The sequence below is a fragment of the Carcharodon carcharias genome, chromosome 21 (assembly GCF_017639515.1).
Source record: "Carcharodon carcharias isolate sCarCar2 chromosome 21, sCarCar2.pri, whole genome shotgun sequence".
In the NCBI taxonomy this organism is placed as follows: domain Eukaryota; kingdom Metazoa; phylum Chordata; class Chondrichthyes; order Lamniformes; family Lamnidae; genus Carcharodon; species Carcharodon carcharias.
In genome coordinates, this window is record NC_054487.1 from 72,600,649 (window position 1) to 72,619,210 (window position 18,562).

At 44.2% G+C, this 18,562-nt stretch overlaps 1 long non-coding RNA gene across 1 annotated transcript in view; it reads right to left on the reverse strand.

Moving 5' to 3' along the window:
• Positions 1 to 18,344, reverse strand: part of LOC121293365 — a 35,681-nt gene extending 17,337 nt beyond the window's left edge. The window contains exon 1 of the long non-coding RNA XR_005946503.1: positions 18,247 to 18,344. This is a non-coding gene — a long non-coding RNA (uncharacterized LOC121293365). The remainder of the gene's footprint in view (positions 1 to 18,246) is intronic.
• Positions 18,345 to 18,562: the final 218 nt, after the last annotated feature.

Here is an 18,562-nt window from a genome sequence, read left to right on the forward strand (position 1 = left end):
CTGTTATGAGGATGTGCTTTTTTTAAAAAAAAAGAAACATTTTCTAATCTTTCTTTTTCTGGCTGAATTTAAAAGAAACTGAAACCCTCTAAATGGAGATTACGCAGACGGCTACAATATACGGCTTGCATTCCACCAAGTGAATGGCAAAAAAAGACACTCAGCTCCCTGGGGAGAGTGGAAGACCCCTTCTCCTGTTGGATTTACACTATCCTGAAACTCTTCCAATGTTTCTGAGATGAGACATCAGGATGCAATTACCTGTTCTAAAACAATGACTGCAGCAGATATGGACTAATAGAATTTCTCTGGAATATACAGCCAGCAGGGTGCTTTAAGGGACTATTTACCAAGCAGGAGAGATCAAGCCAATGTTGCACTGAAACAGACTGCCAAAGCTGTTTGCCCTGTCCCTTTCTCTCTCTCTCTCTCTCTCTCTCTCTCTCTCGGAAGTATTGTGCCTGATTTGCAAAGTAACCATCCTGAGAAGAAGAATTTACTGCAAACTGATCTTTTGGGAATAAAATGCGGAAGTCTGCTTCTTACAACTATACCCAAAAAGACAACTGAACAAAATGTCTATAACATGGAATGACTGCATCGAGACCAGCCAAAGAACAGCTAGCTAAATACTCCTTTTGTTTTATTTTAGTCACAAACTGTAAAAAACCCTTAAGCCTATCCTCTTATTCTGTCATCCGTACCAAAGTGTGTATGGCTCCAGGCGAATGTGTGTGACTTATGAATGGTGGTTGTGATTTACCTGTTTTTTAAAATTCAGGAAATAATTTCAATTAACTTATCTTGATCTTTGTTTAACCTAAGAAAATCTGTCCAACTAATTCTTTACAATCTGAAGGCCTGGCTGGTGGGCCTCCTGCAGCATTGGCAAAACACATCCTCAAAAATTCACAACTACTGTTAACGGACAGATGTGAAGCAGGAGAATAGGGAAATCATTTCAAACCTCGTCATGTGGTCATAGCATGGTGTAGAAGTTAGCAGGACAAAAACAGCATGTTTTTTTACATTTTGATTCATGTATTTGGGTTGGGTTTTAAAACACTCTGGTATGGGATTCCCAATGATGATGATGATGGTACAGCATACTTAACATTTTAATAGATGCAGATTTTTAGGTTGATATGTAATTTCTAGCTGTGGCTATGCGGAAGGCACTGTAGCACAGAACATTGAAAGGAAACACAAGCTTACCCCATTGTCAACGCCCGTGTGAAGCCTGCCATTGGTTTGTTTGCCTAACTGCTCAATGGAAATAACTAATAAATATCCCAGATCTGGCTGCTAGCCTTTGGTTCTATGACTTGTGTGAGCATTTGAGTCTCATGTGTAATATTTCATCCCAAAGGACACACTTCTGAACTGTGTACTTTGTGAAAGAATGAGTGGAATTTGAGCATGAAGTATTCAAAGAAACTTCAAAGGGCAACTTTCTGAAAAGTGGTTTTAATTGTGGTTACTGAACAATAGGGTGGCTAGTCCTGGTAACACTGGAATTAAAAGGCACATTAAAGCCAAAATCCATTCAGCCAGAGCAGTGTTCCAATTCCCTATTGACCACATCCTTGGCTGCTGTGCTAAGCATGTGGGGGTGGGGCTCCAGTCTATCGGGCTGTGATCCTTTACCTGACCACTGAGACCTAGGGCTGGTCCGAGACATCAAGATGACCAGTTTACAATCTACAACAACAAGAAGCTTGATGTTTTGCTAGGAGAGGCCTCCATGCCTAATGGCAGGATCCTGCCCAACGTCCAGGGCACGCTGCTACTAAAAAAAAATCGCCTCCAAATGAGGCTTAAGTTTCAGGATAGAAATCATTGCTTGGGAACTGATGCTAGTTCACCATTGAGCATGGTTCTGTTTGTCATGTTGCTGTTTGTTTACAATAACAATATATATTCATGCTTATTTTAGCTGAATTTTTTTAATTTAAGGAAATCTGGACCATGTATAAAACTTGTCATTGGTTCAAATTCTTTTGGCGTTGATTGGTCAAAAACCTGGACTGTCCCCACCTGACAGCATGGTAGGTGTAGCTTCACGACATGGACTACCCCCACCTGACAGCATGGTAGCTGTAGCTTCACGACATGGACTGTCCCCACCTGACAGCATGGTAGTAATAGCTTCACGACATGGACTGTCACCACCTGACAACATGGTAGGTGTTGATTCACGACCTGGACTGCAGTGGTTCAAGAAGAAGTTCCACCACCTTCCCAAGGGCAATCAGAGATGGGCAATAAATACTGACCCTGTCAGCGATACCCACATACCAAGAATAAATATGTAAAGTAAATCAGATATATGTCTGGTATAAAATGGTTTTGACTTTATCCACTAACATTATCCAAGTTAACATGCAACATGCATCCTGTCTAAGCAATTTGCCACAACTATTATTAATTGTTAGTGGAACTACACTAACTCCAGAGAGTAAAAGGAGTGGATTTCCGTCAGCCTGGGATACAGCCTGATTGCAGCTTGCAGACGACCATACAAGATGCTGGATAAAGCCTGAATGTAACAGTGGAGGCAAAGCTTAAAACACAAATAAGTAAATGCAGCAGAGGAAAAAAGCTGAATCTCCACTTGGAATGAATAATGAATGAAATGAGACTTCTAACCCAGTCACGTGGGGTCGTTTTTATTCTAGACTTGCTGGAAGGCTCACTGCACTTGATACTGTTTTTCCTTATAACAGGGAACAATTTAAATGAGCTCCAACAGTGCTCAAATACTTTAGATGTTTCCTTATTAGTGCTTAACTCTGTTTCACTGTGTGCCATCCTGATTGAGGGAAACCTCGGGGATCAAGTTTACTTTGTAAAAATTCCACACTCGTGTTCCGCTCAGCAGGGGAGCTCCAATGAATACTCTTTTTATTTGAACGTTTGAAATTTCTGAAAACATTCAAACGTGAATGAGGAGAAACAGCACTCAATAATTTCAATAAGTTGTAATAAAATGCTGAGCACTTTATGGTTTTAGTCAGAGAACTGGCTGTTTTAAACTTGCAGAACCCCGGGCATTTCAGTCTTCGACCTCGCAAATTGGAATTTGTGTTCAACATGCCCAGTTTACAACAAACTGGAGGAAAGTGACTAACTCCATCAAACTGGAGTTGTAAAACATGTGGTGCTGCTACATCAATTTTAAGATAGCTGGCAAATCAAAAAAAAAATCCAGAGAGGAAGTGTGGAGAATTTTCTTTTTAAATAGTGAGTTTTTGTGATCTAGGATAAATTGTCTAAAAGGGGTGGTGGAAACTGCTTCAACAGTGACTTTCAAAGGGGAATTGGATTGATTCATGAAAGTGAGAAATTTGCAGGGCTGAGAAATAGCAGGGGAGTGGGACTAATTGGAAAGCTATTTGAAAAGCACTGGCACAGATATGATTGGTTGAATGGCCTCCTTCTGTGCTGTAATATCCTAAAGTAGGGTTCTACCATGCTGCTATACCTGGCACCTTGGCAGATATGTGGATCTGAGCAGATTGTATACCCAAATCAAACTGTTTCAGCTTTGTTTATAAACTTGCAGCCTTCCACCATAAGTTACATAAAGTGATCCCAGGCTCCTGTTCTCTCAGTAGGGAGCACTGCTTGCAGGAAATGCATTGTGGGAAATGGCAGACAGACAGCAATAGAGATAAAAACCAGTAGAGGTGTAAAATGGGCTGCTGGTATGCTGTCACCTGATTTCCAGGTCATACAAAGTCAAAATTACCCGCCCCAAAACCCACCTCCAGACAATGTGTACATTGCCTTTGAGTATTGAAAGAGGACCATGCAAGTGAAAGTCCGCTTCCCATCAGCAGTAATAATCTCTTCATTTTAAGGCATTCTCCTGTACTATGATTATTTGATAATGGAAGAAGACTTGTTATGATCACAGCAGATGTTAATTGCAGTGCAAACAAATTCCAGAGGGCTTTCTTTGTATTCTTAAAATGAGAGGAAAATGCACTGGTCTCAGCAGCAAGAAGTCCAGTAACACTTTTGGGGATTTTAAAAATTAAAAGTGAAAGTTTTATTAACAGGAAGAAAAGGAAACCTAGATACACAAGATTACAGTTACATAGTTAAAAGTAGTTTTACAAAACATTGCCTGAAAAGACTCCCTAGTTGGTCAGACCCAGAAATAAACATCTTCCAGGCAATACTCCATTATAGATGTTTAACTATAAAAATCCAGTAATATTACCCAAGGCAAACTGCTGTAGCTTTAATAAAAGCATACTACACGACCTCAAACTCTCTTCCACACTGTTGTGGAAATCCAAAGCTTTAGGACATGATTACATTTTTGCAGCCCAAGACTTTTCATCTCATCACAAATTCATATCTAATCTCTCTATTCTTTCATGCCTTAACCTCCCAGGCAATACTCTCCAAAAGCATTTAAAAAAAATGCATTCTCACAGACTGAAAGAATTATTTCTACAATACCTAGGCTACCTTCTTCACCTCTGGCTCATGACAACCCTGAGACAGTTACAGATATCAGCAGAGGAATTATTAAATTAGTCTTGAAGCAGTCTGTCAGATGCCTGGACAAATTGGGAGGTGTCTTATGATGCAGCTCTGCTAGGATCTCCAAGATAACTGTTGTTTACTGCATGCTACATACGACTGTCATCTAATGAAACACAAGCACTGGATAGATAGTAGTAAAGAGCAGAGCAAGATAGGGAAGAGGACCGGGCAGATTTTTGTTGATCCTTCTTTGAAAGCAGGAAGAACCATGAAGCAGGAACTTGAGAGTCAGGAAAGGTGAGAAAGAACATCAAGAAAAGAATGGCAATAGCTCTGAGCTTCATGAATCTTCCAAATTTACGGTACATTCTCAATGCCGTGTTGTCCAACATGGCATATTCAGGCAGACAGCAGGTAGCTAAACTGAGGGAGATCTCTCATGGTTTGGGTTTGCCCTCTTTGATCACGTGAAGCTTTACTCTGCCAGCAGAGACAAAGCGCTGAGACACTGGAATTTGGAAGAATTCAATGTTGAGTGAGAACCAAGTAGGAACACTGCATTGCAGCTTGCATGTGAGTCAAGGAACACACATCATGCCAACTAATTATATACTAAACTTGCCTTTGGAGTTCATCTTGAACATCAACAGATGCAGTTTGGAGTGATAATGATAAAATGTGCTTCTGTACATGCATATGTTAGGAACTGCTGTTTTCTGAGGGATTAGTTCATATCCTCAATCAGGATGTAACAGAATGACAGAGAACTGTTAGCACACTGCATACTTTATCCATCTATTTGATATGGTTCAATGCTCGCTATCTTCCCATTGGCAGACTTCCTAAGGCTATTAAGTCTTTGCCTCCTCAGCTTCCAAGGCTGCAAACTGACTATCCTGACAGTCACTCCCAGGTCAAGTAGCTATTACAATTTTTCTGAGAGCGAGGGCTGGGATGCCATAGTGGTTAGTTTTACTTTTCTGCAAAGTATACCTTCAAGCTTCCATTTGAAAAGAGAGCTGATTTGTTTCTTCATGAAGCTATTTCTCCAGATCAACATTTAATCTGCCTTTCAAATAGCAGCTGTTGCCTTGAAGAACTGCAGTTACCTCGGACAGGCCTAAACTAAACAGGGAACTGTAGCATAAGGAGCAACCAATGCACGGGTGGCGGTGTTGATGATATCACCAGACTAATCCAGAGGCCCAGGCTAATGCTTTGGGGATAAAAACAAAAAAACTGCGGATGCTGGAAATCCAAAACAAAAACAGAATTACCTGGAAAAACTCAGCAGGTCTGGCAGCATCGGCGGAGAAGAAAAGAGTTGACGTTTCGAGTCCTCATGACCCTTCGACAGAACTTGCGTTCGAGTCCTTGGACTCGAACGCAAGTTCTGTCGAAGGGTCATGAGGACTCGAAACGTCAACTCTTTTCTTCTCCGCCGATGCTGCCAGACCTGCTGAGTTTTTCCAGGTAATTCTGTTTTTGTTTTTAATGCTTTGGGGACATATGTTCAAATCCCACCATGGCAGCTGGTGGAATTTAAACTCAATTAATAAATTCTGGAATTGAAAGCTAGTCTCAATAATGGTGACCATGAAACTATCATTGATTGTCATTAAAAACCCATCTGATTCAAGGAGATGTGCCATCCTTACCTGGTTTGGCCCACATGTTACTTTTAACTGCCCTCTCTGAAGTAGCCTAGCAAGTCACTCAGTTCAAGGGAAATTACAGATGGGCAACAAATGCTGACCTTGCCACTGATGCCCACATCCCATGAAAGAATTAAAATAAAACTAACCTCTAGAAATCCTACAATCAGCCTGGCATGATTTTGGAAGTCTCATGCTCAGTTTCTGCGTCTTTAGTATCTGGGCCAGAAAATTACCATCATGGCTGCCAAAAGAAGATTAGTCACATGTAGACCAAACACAGCAAATTTCTTTCCCTAAAGGGCATTAGTGAATCAGATGGGTTTTTACAAAAACGGCTTCACAGTCATCATTAGATTTTTAATTCCAGATTTCTATTGAATCCAAATTCCACCATCTACCATGGTGGGATTCAAACCCAGGTCCCTAGGGCATTACCCTGGGTCCCTGGATTACTAGCCACGCAACAATACCACTACATCATCACCTGCCCTTGTTAAAAAAACTCAAATATATTCTCATTTGCATGTAGAATCATTGAACTGAACTTGTTGCACTGCTTCACTTTTAAAAGCTATGCCATTAGTAATTATTTTTACGTAATTCAGCAAGTGGTTACAAACACATGAAGTTGAAATTAGTTGGACAAATTAAACTCTACAGTTAAGTGTCTCTGCTGACTCATTGCCCAGGTGTCAGCTGTGGTTCAGTTGATAGGTCTCTCTCCTCTTGAGTATCAAGGCTGTCTATTCAAATCCCACTCCAGGGACTTGAGTACAGAATCTTGGCTGACACTTTGGTGTAGTACTTAGGGAGTGCTACACTGATAGAGGTGCAGTCTTTCAGATAAGATATTAAACTGAGGCCTCATCTGCTTTTAAGGTGGCTGTAAAAAAAATCCCATTGCACCATTTTGAAGGGGAGTTATCCCTTGTGTTCTAGCTCATATTTATCCCTCAATCAACATCACAAAAGCAGATTATTTGATCACTATCACATTGCTGCTCATGGGAGCTTGCTCTGTGCAAATTGACACCATCAAAACAATGACTTTGCTTCAAGAAGTACGTTATTGGCGTCAAACACTGTAGGATGTCCTGTGGTCATGAAAGGCATAAGGGAAAAGAAAGACTTGCATTTATATAGTGCTTTTCATGACTATTGACATAAATATAAGTCTTTCTATTTGTGCTTTTTTCTGCTCAAACTGATAGAAACATTTTTTCATGCACCAGAATCCTACTATTATCTCCACCACTAAAATTATCATGCTATAGTTGTAATGTCTTCTTTCAGTTTTTTTTGTAGTGTACACCTTGTTTTGCTTTAATTATACCCTGCAATAGATTAGTAACAGGAAATGTGGGGGTTTTACTTTGATTCGCTAGTTTGAACTTCAGTTACATAGGTAGTTGTCCTTTCAGCTGCCAAATGAATTTGCTGATTATTGAGGGTTAAACTCTGAAGCTTGAGGAAGAATTTGATCCGAAGAGCAGTGACAGATTTACTGTTACTGAGTGCTGCTATATAGGTCTAAACAATCTGCACCAATGTGGTATGTGAAATAGGGTACAATTTCTCACTCAAATTCCTGAGATTTTTCCAGGTTTGGTCATAATTAATGAACTCCTGGCCCATTTACAATGAGTTATATCCAGTCTACAGCACAGAAACAGGTCTTTTGGCTCAACTTGTCTATGTTGGCATTTGGATTCCTCTCCCCATTTTCATCTAATCGGAGCAGCCCATCCTTCTATTCTGTTCTCCCTCATGTGCTTACCCTTAAATGCATTTATGTTCTTTGCTTCAACTATTCCTCGTGGTAGCATATTGCATATTCTTACTATTCTTTGGATGAAGAGGTTTCTTGTAATTTCTATTGGATTTATTAGTGACTGTCAAAACTTATGACCTCTAGCTCTGGTCTCTCCCAAAGTGGAAAGATTCAGGGCAAAATGGTCCCAGATTTGCACTAAGTGCGATGGTAGGCGGGAAAAAGGACATTTTAACTGCTGACTGTAACGGTGAGTTTTCAGACCCTATCGTCCTCATTCCACCTCATCAGTCATGCATGCCTGAGAAACATGGTGTTTTGTCGGCGGGCTGCATCCAATTTGCCCACCACACCGTCACCTTGCTGCTTCCTCACCCTGGGCACCATACTTAAAAAGCAGCTGCGCACACACCTCTCAGTGCTCCCAGCCCAGGACTGCTGTACAGAAAACATGGCCCCGGAAGACAAGAAGTCTGCAGCTCCCTGATTCAGTGACACGCCCTGGAATGCCTTTTTGACACCGTGGAGGCTGGTTGTGATATCCTCTACCCCTGGTCTGACTGTGGAGGTGCAGGAACATCTCCAATCTGGCATGGGGAGCAGTGGCAGGGTTGGTCAGTGCCAATGCTGTCCAGCAAGAGGTCGGCCATCCAGTGCAAAAAGAGGATGAATGATCTCATCTGTGTTGCCATGGTTAATCAACCATCTCATTATTCTAAACTCACAAGCCCATCACACATTTACTGGCAGCTCAAGGGACATCACCACTCACTCTCTCACACACACACACACCCGAAACTCCATCTGGCCTCATCTCCTCTGGAGTCCTCATCCCGTCCATGGCTCCACTCAGCACACACGCACACCTGACATCCTTCTCATTTGGCCAGGCATGCGCCTTGCTCACACTATTTCCATCTGTCTTTATGCAGGACAAGCTCGCGCACAATAAAAGGGAGTGATCCCAGATTGGGGGTGGATTGCCAGGCAGCAAAGTTCTTATTCCCTTCGAAGAGTGCGCATCAGAGCTGGCCAGAGAGGACATGGACTGTTCCTGCAGTAATGGCAAGGTCAGCGCCAAGCATCCAAGTGAGGATCATGCACCAGACCATCCCTCTGGTAACTCAGCTGTGAGTTCACTGTTCTGTGTACTGTGGCAGCCATGCACTAATAATCTCTACTTTCTCTCATAGGCACACCTGCCAAGTCAACCTCAGGCAACCTCGGCCCCGACTTCAGCGCTGACAGCACCTCAGATGAGGACCCTTGAAGACCCGTCACAGCACTCACCCACACCTCCGCCAACACAGTGGCACCCCGGTGGGACCTACATGTACAGCAGGCTTGGGTTCGCTATCAGGTGAGCATAGCACACAATCTGTTCCACAGCAGGCTGAGGCAGGGACACTCGAAGTTGCCAGCACATGGAGGACTGCTGGAGGCAAGGGATCTGCTGAGTGCGAGTCAGACGATGAGCTCTGGACTCATCCTCAATCATTCGTTGGAGCTGCACCAACAATCACAGGGACAGCAGGAAGGGATGTCAGCTGCACTCCTCAGATTGCGTGGCACAATGGAGGCGTCCATCCATCTTCAGTCCGAGGTGATTGCATCATCATGCAAACGTACTGACGTCAACTTGGCAGGATGGTGGCTGCCATGGAGACCTTGGTCTTGGGCATTTGTCCTGCATTGCTGCAAGGGCTGAACTCCGTCACAGATGCCATAGTTGGCCTCCAACAATGGTAACACAAGATGTGTGAGGGGCAGCTCGATCTCATTCCAGCTTCCCGTTTTCCTTAAGGAATTAGACAGGGCCCTTGGGCACCCATGGAGAGGAGGGTCAACAGGTGCGCACCCCGGGGTCATCCACCCAGGTGATTCCGAGAGAGTCCGGCCAATTCGAATCCTATCTTCCTGTGATCCCAGCAGCTCCAGCTCCACAGGCCGAGAAGGATGCCACTGCCACACAGCAGGACCCCAAAAGCAGGCTGGGGCCACCCATGTCCGGGCCCTCCAAAGGACACCCGTCAAGGTCGTCATAGTCAGCAGGCTGCCTCCACCTCTCCTGTGGATGTCCGGGGAGCACCAAGATGTAACGGCAGGATTAGGAAGGTTAAGAAGATGTAGTTGCACCTTGTGTTAATCACTTATACATACTGTTCACTATTGTAAATAAACTCCCAAGAATGTTGCCTTACCTATGGTTCCTTGTTATGATGAGCAGTGCTCGTGTCACTCAGATGTGAAACCTTGGTCCTTGCACAAGATAAAGGCAGGTTTCTTAGCCCAGGGCCTTGCCCCCGTGCTTTGTGCAACCTTCCCAGTACACTGATGGTGGACCTTCACATTCACTGGCCACATCAGTCATGCCTGCACCTTGATGGGGCTTAGCGCTGCTGCTAGAATGTCCTGGGTCGGTGGCACGGAGTTCCTTCATTCTCTCTGTGTGCTCTCAGCATCTTTGAGGTGCGGCTGGCCTCCCATCTCATTAACATCTGTGTCCAGTGACAGTGTGGCCCTGAAGGGTTCAACTCATGAAGGATGCCATAGAATCAGGAGAAGTTAAATTTCCCCACTGCATCTCCATGATATGACCCTGTTCATAGAGAGCAAGTGATCTGTTATCAGCCAGACATTCACATAAGCTATGTGAAGGTCTACGAAGCGTCACCACTGCATGTCATCATCGTCCTCCTGGAATGTAGGGACTGTGGGTATCTGCTGTGTCTCCATAACAGGAGCCTTATCACAGAGGGTATGTGCGCTGTCATCATCCAGACAGGAGTCAAACATTCACAGATGCAATGCGAGGATTGATGGTGTCTCCTCACTGCATGTTATCATCATCACCCACAAATCTAGCAGCTATCAGGGCCTCCCGAGCACACCTGCCTCGCCTGGCCAGTGCACTGACCTCATCGCCATCATCCTCACCTTCGAAGGCCTCATCACCCTCATCCCCTTCAACATCCTCCTCATTGGAGGAGATGTGCAGCTCCTCCATCTCCTCCACAGCCAGCTCCTCCTCCGGTGGCAACACTAGGTTGTGAAGGGTGCAGCAGGTGATGGTGATGCGTGACACATTCTGTGGAATGTATTGCAGGGCTCCACTAGACTGGTCTAGTGGAATCTCATTTTCAACATCCCAATGGTTTGCTCCACCAAAGTGCGAGTTGCAGCATGAGCCTATTTGTACCTTCGCTCTGCTGCACTCTGAGGCCACTGCACAGGCCTCAGTGGGTAGCCCTTGTCTCCAAGGAGAAAAGCCTGTACCCTCTCTGGATCCTGGAAGATGTCAAAGATCTGAGACTTACAGAGGATGTCAGAGTCTGTGGACACTCCCTGGGAACCATACACATGCAGGATGCGTTTGTGGTGGTCACAAGCCAACTGAACGTTCAGCGAGTGGAAGCCCTTGTGGTTGACATAGTTGACTGCTTGTTGCCACGGAGATCTGAGCACCACGTGAGTGCAGTCGATGGCACCCTGCACCTGTGAAAAACCTGAGATCTGGGCAAATCCCAGTGCTTTTGTTTCCTGGCTTTCCTGATCCCGGGCGAAATGCACAATGTTGTGTGCCCTCGCAAAGATGGCGTCCATGGCCTCATGAATGCATTTGTGGGTGGAAGCTTGTGATATCCCACAGAGGTCACCTGCGGAGCCCTGAGAGGAGCTACTGGTGTAAAAATTGAGCACCGTGGTCACTTTCACGGCAGTGGATGCCCTTCATGTCCACATGTTGCCAAATCCAGCAGCAGGTGGCAGATGTAACTGACCAGTTCCCTAGGCATGCGCAGTGTTTGGCGACACTGGTTCTTGGTCACCTGCAGGAAGACAAGCACCATGTTTAGACCCTGGGTCTAGCTTGGCTCTGACCAGCGATGGCTCGTTGTGGCTCTTAGGCGGTGTGGCCAGGAATCCCAGCTGCCCCTTCTTGAGGTTGCTGCTCCTCCCTCTGTCCAGTCAGGTCCCTCTCTCACTCTCTTCTCCTTCATCGCCACTCTTTGTAAGCCATGAAGAATACAACTAGCTCACCAGGATATAAGAGAGAGATGCCTGGATCAGCTTGGGTGTTCTAAGAACCTCTCTTGGTTAAGTCTGAAGGCCCCTTAATGCATCCCAGAGAGAGGTGACCAACACTTGGATGACCAGAGTTTAATGTGCCACATGGCTGTCTGAAACCCCACCCACCTCCACCCCTCTCCACCTGACCGATTGGTGGCAGCTTCGGCCACTGGACTGCGTGATGTGCTCTCAGCAGGCATTCTACTAACCTGTGCTGCAAGGCTGCACTGTTAGCTTGAACCACAGGGGAGACTGGTCCAGACCGGAATGATGACATTGCAAGGGGCTGTGAGCGCATTCACCAGTGACTGCTCCATGGCCAGTTTTAGCAAGGAGATTGTACAATGTGCCCAGTCATCCAACTGTTCTGCAGTCCACTAAAATGTTCATTAGTTTGCAGTCTGTGCTGAGGGATGAAACGCTCTGGTACATTTGGTGGTGATTTCATGCCTCTGTGTTGCTTGAGTGGGCAGAAAAGCTTCCAAGGATGAACTCTAAGCATGTCAATGTGGCTGCACCTGAACTGTATCAGCTGAGGAGGAATGGTCACTTTATACAAAATTTCCCTAATTCTTGTCTGATTCCCTCCCCCCTGCACCCTCATGTGCTTGTGCACTACCATCAGAATGGGCTCCATTGCTCCCCCACAACTCGCACCCCCTCTCCACCTTTATTTGCTTTTTATAATACGTAGACCAAGTACACAGTGCTAGAAATGTGGCCTAATCAAGGTTCTATACAAATTTAACATAGTTTCCCTACTTTTCTATCTCTCTAGAAATGAATTCCAGTGATTGGTTTTCCCTTCTTATGGCCTTATTAATCTGCCTTGCTACTTATATTGATTTGTGTATCTGGAACCTCTAGGCCCCCTTGTTCCTCAATGCAGCCCTTGTCCTGGAAAAAGACTGTCAACTTGCCGGGAAAAAGCCTATACCCTCACCTGAATTCACGGCGCCTCAGCCTTGAAGTCGAACAGGTGACCCTCACAAGTGCCGCGCAATGTTAGTGAGTATTCACTTCCGAGTTCCCTTTGAAACGTAGCTCGCCAGGTGCATACCTTATAAACACTGTTGTGAAATAGGTTGGCATGCCGGGATGATCCAGTGTGGGTGTGATTCTGGTGAGCAGGGCTTATAATGATATACAGATATATTAAAATGAAGCTCCCGAGGTCCGGTGGCAGGAAAGGTAACCCACCATTGATGGGTGGAGCGGACGGTCGCAAACTGGTTTGATGACGGCGTGAAACTGACTTTTGGCCTACCTGCCATATTGTCCACTCATGCCCGCCATGACACCCAACACCAATGGGCATGGAAAATTCCACCCTTTATGTCTACTCTATCAAACACCTTTCATTGCCTTAATGACCTGTATCAAATCACCACCTACAATGCACCCCCTCTCCACCTTTATTTGCTTTTTATAATACGTAGACCAAGTACACAGTGCTAGAAATGTGGCCTAATCAAGGTTCTATACAAATTTAACATAGTTTCCCTACTTTTCTATCTCTCTAGAAATGAATTCCAGTGATTGGTTTTCCCTTCTTATGGCCTTATTAATCTGCCTTGCTACTTTTATTGATTTGTGTATCTGGAACCTCTAGGCCCCCTTGTTCCTCAATGCCAAGCAGCCTGTGGCCTCCTCATTCTTCTTACTATAATACATCACCTCACACTCATCTATAAGAGGCCTAATACTGGATTTCCCCAAAGAAAGAAAGAACTTGCAATTATAAAGCACCTTTCAGGACCTCAGAACAACCCAAAAGTGTCTCTCAGCCCACAAACCACTTTTGAAACATATTCATTATCGTAATGTAGGGAAAGGCAGCAATTTGTACTCAGCAAAATCCCAGAAATGGCAACGAGATAAATGGCTAGAGAATTATTTCCTGTTGCAACTTGATGAATAAATGTTGGCCCGGACACTAGGAGAACTCCCCTCACTTCATCAAATAACACAAATTTTTATGTTCATCTTGAAGGATAGATGCGAAACATGGCACCTCCAACTGTGCAATACTCCCTTGGTATTGCACTGAAGTCTCTGGAGATGGGGCTTAGTTGAACCTTTGGCTATCTTTTTTTCATTTGTTCAAGAGATGTGGATGTTGCTGGCTAGGTCATCATTTATTGCCCATCCCTAATTGCCCTTGTTCTGAGGGCATTTAAGAGTCAACCACATTGCTATGGATCTGGAGTCACATGTGGGCCAGACCAGGTAAGGACAGCAGATTTCCTTCTATAAAGGACATTACTGAACAGATGGTTTTTTGTGACAATAGACATGGTTATCATCAGGCTTTTAATTCCAGATTTTTATTGGATTCAAATTTCACCATCTGCTGTGGTGGCATTTGAACCTGGGTCCCCAAAGCATCACCCTGGGTCTCTGGAGAGGCCTTCAAGGCAAGAGAGCTATCAGTTAGACAAAGGTTGTTTAAGTAAAGCATTAAATTTGCCAAGTCCCACTCCAAATCACTTGGCTTTTATCTCCACTGCTCCATCTAAATATCAACATCATGCTTGAATCTTGTGAAGAACTGTTGGTTGGAAATATGTTTTTGGGTTTTATATTCAAGTAGGATATTCCAGTGCTGTAGGCACACATTTTCAATTTGTACCTCCCTTGTTCATCAAGTCATAGTAATATCTCTCACTTCAAATATCAATGCAAAGCAGCTTGTTGCTGACACCTGCTGTAAGTTTTCCGTCTCTTCTGAAGACACATATAATTGTTGACGGCTTATGGAGTTTAATTAAGAATTTGAAGTCAGAGTCAAGCACAGAAAAATGGCTGCAGTGACCATGCACCATACGCTGCTTCTTTCAACCCTTAAAGAAAAATTAATATTTTCCCACTGCTGACATTTTAGCTGAGAATATTAGTTTTACTATACAGAATAAAATCATAATTCAGATTTTATTTCCATGAGTAATTTATGATTAGCTTCACAACTTCCCTCAAGAAGCATTCTATTCATAATGTCCATCTCAAAAGTTGAGTTTATATATTAAAGAAAGGTCCCATAAAGAGATGAGTCAGTTAAGTCATCCCGCCATGTCTCCGTTACATTCTGACTTCAGTGCTATGAAACCACAAGGGAAACATTGGGCAGAATTTAATGCCCCACCCCGCCCCCACCACCACCACCAAACTCACCACATGTGGTGGGGGCGGGCGGGGGGGTGGCATTTAATCAGGCAGGAATGGATCCCACCACCTTCCTGCCTCCACTCCAATTGAGTCTATGGCAGGAGGGCTCCTGGGCAGCCTTCCTAAAATTGAGGCCCCATAAATGCTAAATTAGTGCCCACTTAAGGATCTCATCCCACTGCTGCCCTTGTAAACCCAGCAGTAGGCAAGGCACTCATCATGCGGGTAGCAGGGCTTGCAAGCCCAATGGGGGATGCTTGTGGGCCGGGGGGTGGGGGGGTGGGGTCCCTCGTTCAAAGGTGGGGTCCCTCGTTCAAAGGCACCTGGTGTTGGGAAGGGGGAGAGGAATGGCCAATTCAGAATCAACCCCCTCCATTTGCTGCTGAACACTTCCCCTGTGGTACTCACTTTACGATCCTGCTCCCACCATCACACACCTGTGGCCTGGGATCCAAAGACAACTAGGCCTCATGTGGGTATCATACTAGCAGAAACACCACCTCCCTGGTGGCACTGCCGTTCAATACAGCTGCCGACTGCTGATTGACAGGCAGATCTCGTTGGGCGGGACTTCCACCCTGAGCTCCTTGATCCTGGGCAAGATCGACCACTGTCCAGTTAAGTGGAACTTAATCACCTCTATTAAAACCCCACTATTGTGGCACTGTTCTTGTGCAAACATTTAAATGCATTTGTATCAAATTCCTCTCTGATACAAAATAAGTAATGTCTGCATTAGAATGGCACATCACTTGTACGAGTGCAATTGGCTAAAAACATCAGTAATTGCAATTGCTACCCTATAATTATTTAAGTGATCTAGGGCAACACAAATGTAACAGTGAAGAAAGCACTAAGTAAATTGCATATCTGTGCCATGCTATGTTAACTCAATTAATTACAATTATGCAGCTCTTCCTTGAGGCTTTTCCCTGCCTGGTAGATGCCTTGAAACTACAAAGCTGAAAAATGAAATATTTTTATTAATAGCTTCCTCAGTGAGATGGAAGCTTCAGGCCAATCCACACACAAAAACCGGCTCTGAAAACTCTGCTCACATCTTGCCAGCTATGACAAATTCCACCGCAGAAGCTGAGACAATCCACAACATTCTAAAAAAAAGTAAATTCGCCCCATTTCCCAATGTTAATGATCCTTTAAAAAGTTCCAGGACTCTGACTCAAAAATTAGATTTTCCTTAGGCCATTCCCTATCTCTCTACCAGATTTCGTTGAAGTACATTCATTAGTTTTTGAGATACATCGTTTACAGACAAACAGGCCAAAATTTTCCAGCCCCTCACACCAGTGGGATCTTCTGGTTGATGTGAATGGAGATTTTAATGGCTCACCAGCACCACCACAGGCGAATATCCCGGTGGGGGGGGGGTTTGCTGGAAAATTCCGGCCACAGACTAGCAGGCGAAAGCATTACCTCCATTTGCCTTCAGGGTGGAGGTAACAACTTGATTTAATTGCCAATTTAAATAGGAATTAAAGTAAAAATGCTGATAAATCTCAATACAGTGCTCCACATATTTTATTTATATATTCCAGAATGGCAGCTGTGACCCTTTAAAAAAATTGATAACAACTGTTGTTTGTTTTAGTTAAAGTAAAATGAAAGGCTTTTTATTTATATCGCACCTTTCATGACCTCAGGACATCTCAAAGTGCTCTACAGCCAATTAAACATAAAAAGCTCCCACAAACTACAATGAGATAATGACCACTAATCTGCCATAATGAAATTGGATGAGGAATTTACTTTGCTCAGATTCTCCTGCTTTCCTTCGAAATATTTACATCTACCCAAGAGGGCATTTCAGATAGTGCAGCACCCCCTCAGTACTGCACTGAGTGTCAGCATAGACTTTATGCCCAGGTCTCTAGATTATAGATAAGGCATGCAGCATACATAGCAAGGAATGCTTGCAAAGCCTTTGACAAGGCCTCTATTATATATTTTTAAACAAAATATAGCTTTCCACCAATTTTTATTTTAATTGAAAAATCAATTAAGGGCAGATTTCCAGCCTTACTCCCAGCAGCTCAGCACCCAACACGTGCTGCACTGGTTCAGTCCAGTGGCATTAGCATTTCCTGTCCGCCAGCCTTTTACTTGACCCAAAGAGGCTTAAGAAATGAAGGTGTAGATTTACATGCCCTCCCCACTAACCCCGAATGTAGTAGGAGAGTTCGGCCTCAATAGACTTGACAGGAGTTTGATCCATTTTGAGCTGGGTTTTGCAAGCATTGGACTGGTGAGCTGTAGGCAGAAAAGTTGTGCTCGGGAGCAACCCACTGGCTCTGGGTTAACACTGCAGACTTTGGACTGGAAGACTGTAGGGCTGGGGGAAGGAGTCGGTTCTGTGGGGGTCGGGCAAGCTCAGTGTGGCAATGAGCTAGGTTGTTTCCAGCAATCCAGGAGAAGACCCGTACAAAAAAGAACACATTAACTGGGCTTCCCTTCGATTGGATCACTAACAAAAACTGCATGGCGCGTGCACTCTACCCAGTCTTGCCCTCAAATTGCAATCAGGTTCCCACGTACATCATAGAACTCCAATTTGCATATGATAACGGCCGATCACCTCTGACTTGACGATCTCAAGGTGGGCACTCTGTTCACCTGGCGATGCAATGAAAGGTCTGATACCTGCCAGAATAAGGCAGTAAGCCCTTCTCCACCATATCAAAGTTGCAGCAAAGCCTCAACATCTCTCCTTCCTCAGGAAATCAACGGAATAGCAACAAGGCAGGGTCAGAGAGAGGATGAATCGGATAGCCAATTCCCCTTCCCCAACTTTATTGCAAATTTAGGTTATTATCAGCTTCAAAATTACACCAAATTTACAGCACAGGAACAGGCCATTCAGCCCATCTAGCCAATGCTAGTGTTTGTACTCCACACAAGTCCCCCTTCATCATTACTTCAGTCAACCCTATCCGCATATCCTTTTATTCCTCCCTCCCTGGTGTGCTTATCATGCTTCCCCTTGAATGCATCTATGCTATTCACCTCAATGACTCCATTCGATAGCAAATTTCACATTCTAACTCTCCTTGCATAAAGAAATATTACCTTAATCTTCATTTCCCTCTCTTGCCACCCAACTTCAACTTTTCTTAAAAGGAAATGCCTGTCAGGATACAACTGAAAAAGTGATCATTGGATAAGCTGCATTTACAAATACTGGGTTGTGCTAAATGATGTTATGGGTCACCAACGTGCGTCTATACATTTTAAACTGTGTCGGGCTTATCTATCATTAACAGGCTGAATGCTACAAATTATATAGCCTACACCTTCTTGGAGCCACATGAATGAGAAAATATCTTTTAATGTGACTATTAACTGAAGGAATTTATGCTCTTTTATGTTGCCCTGTCTTTATTAA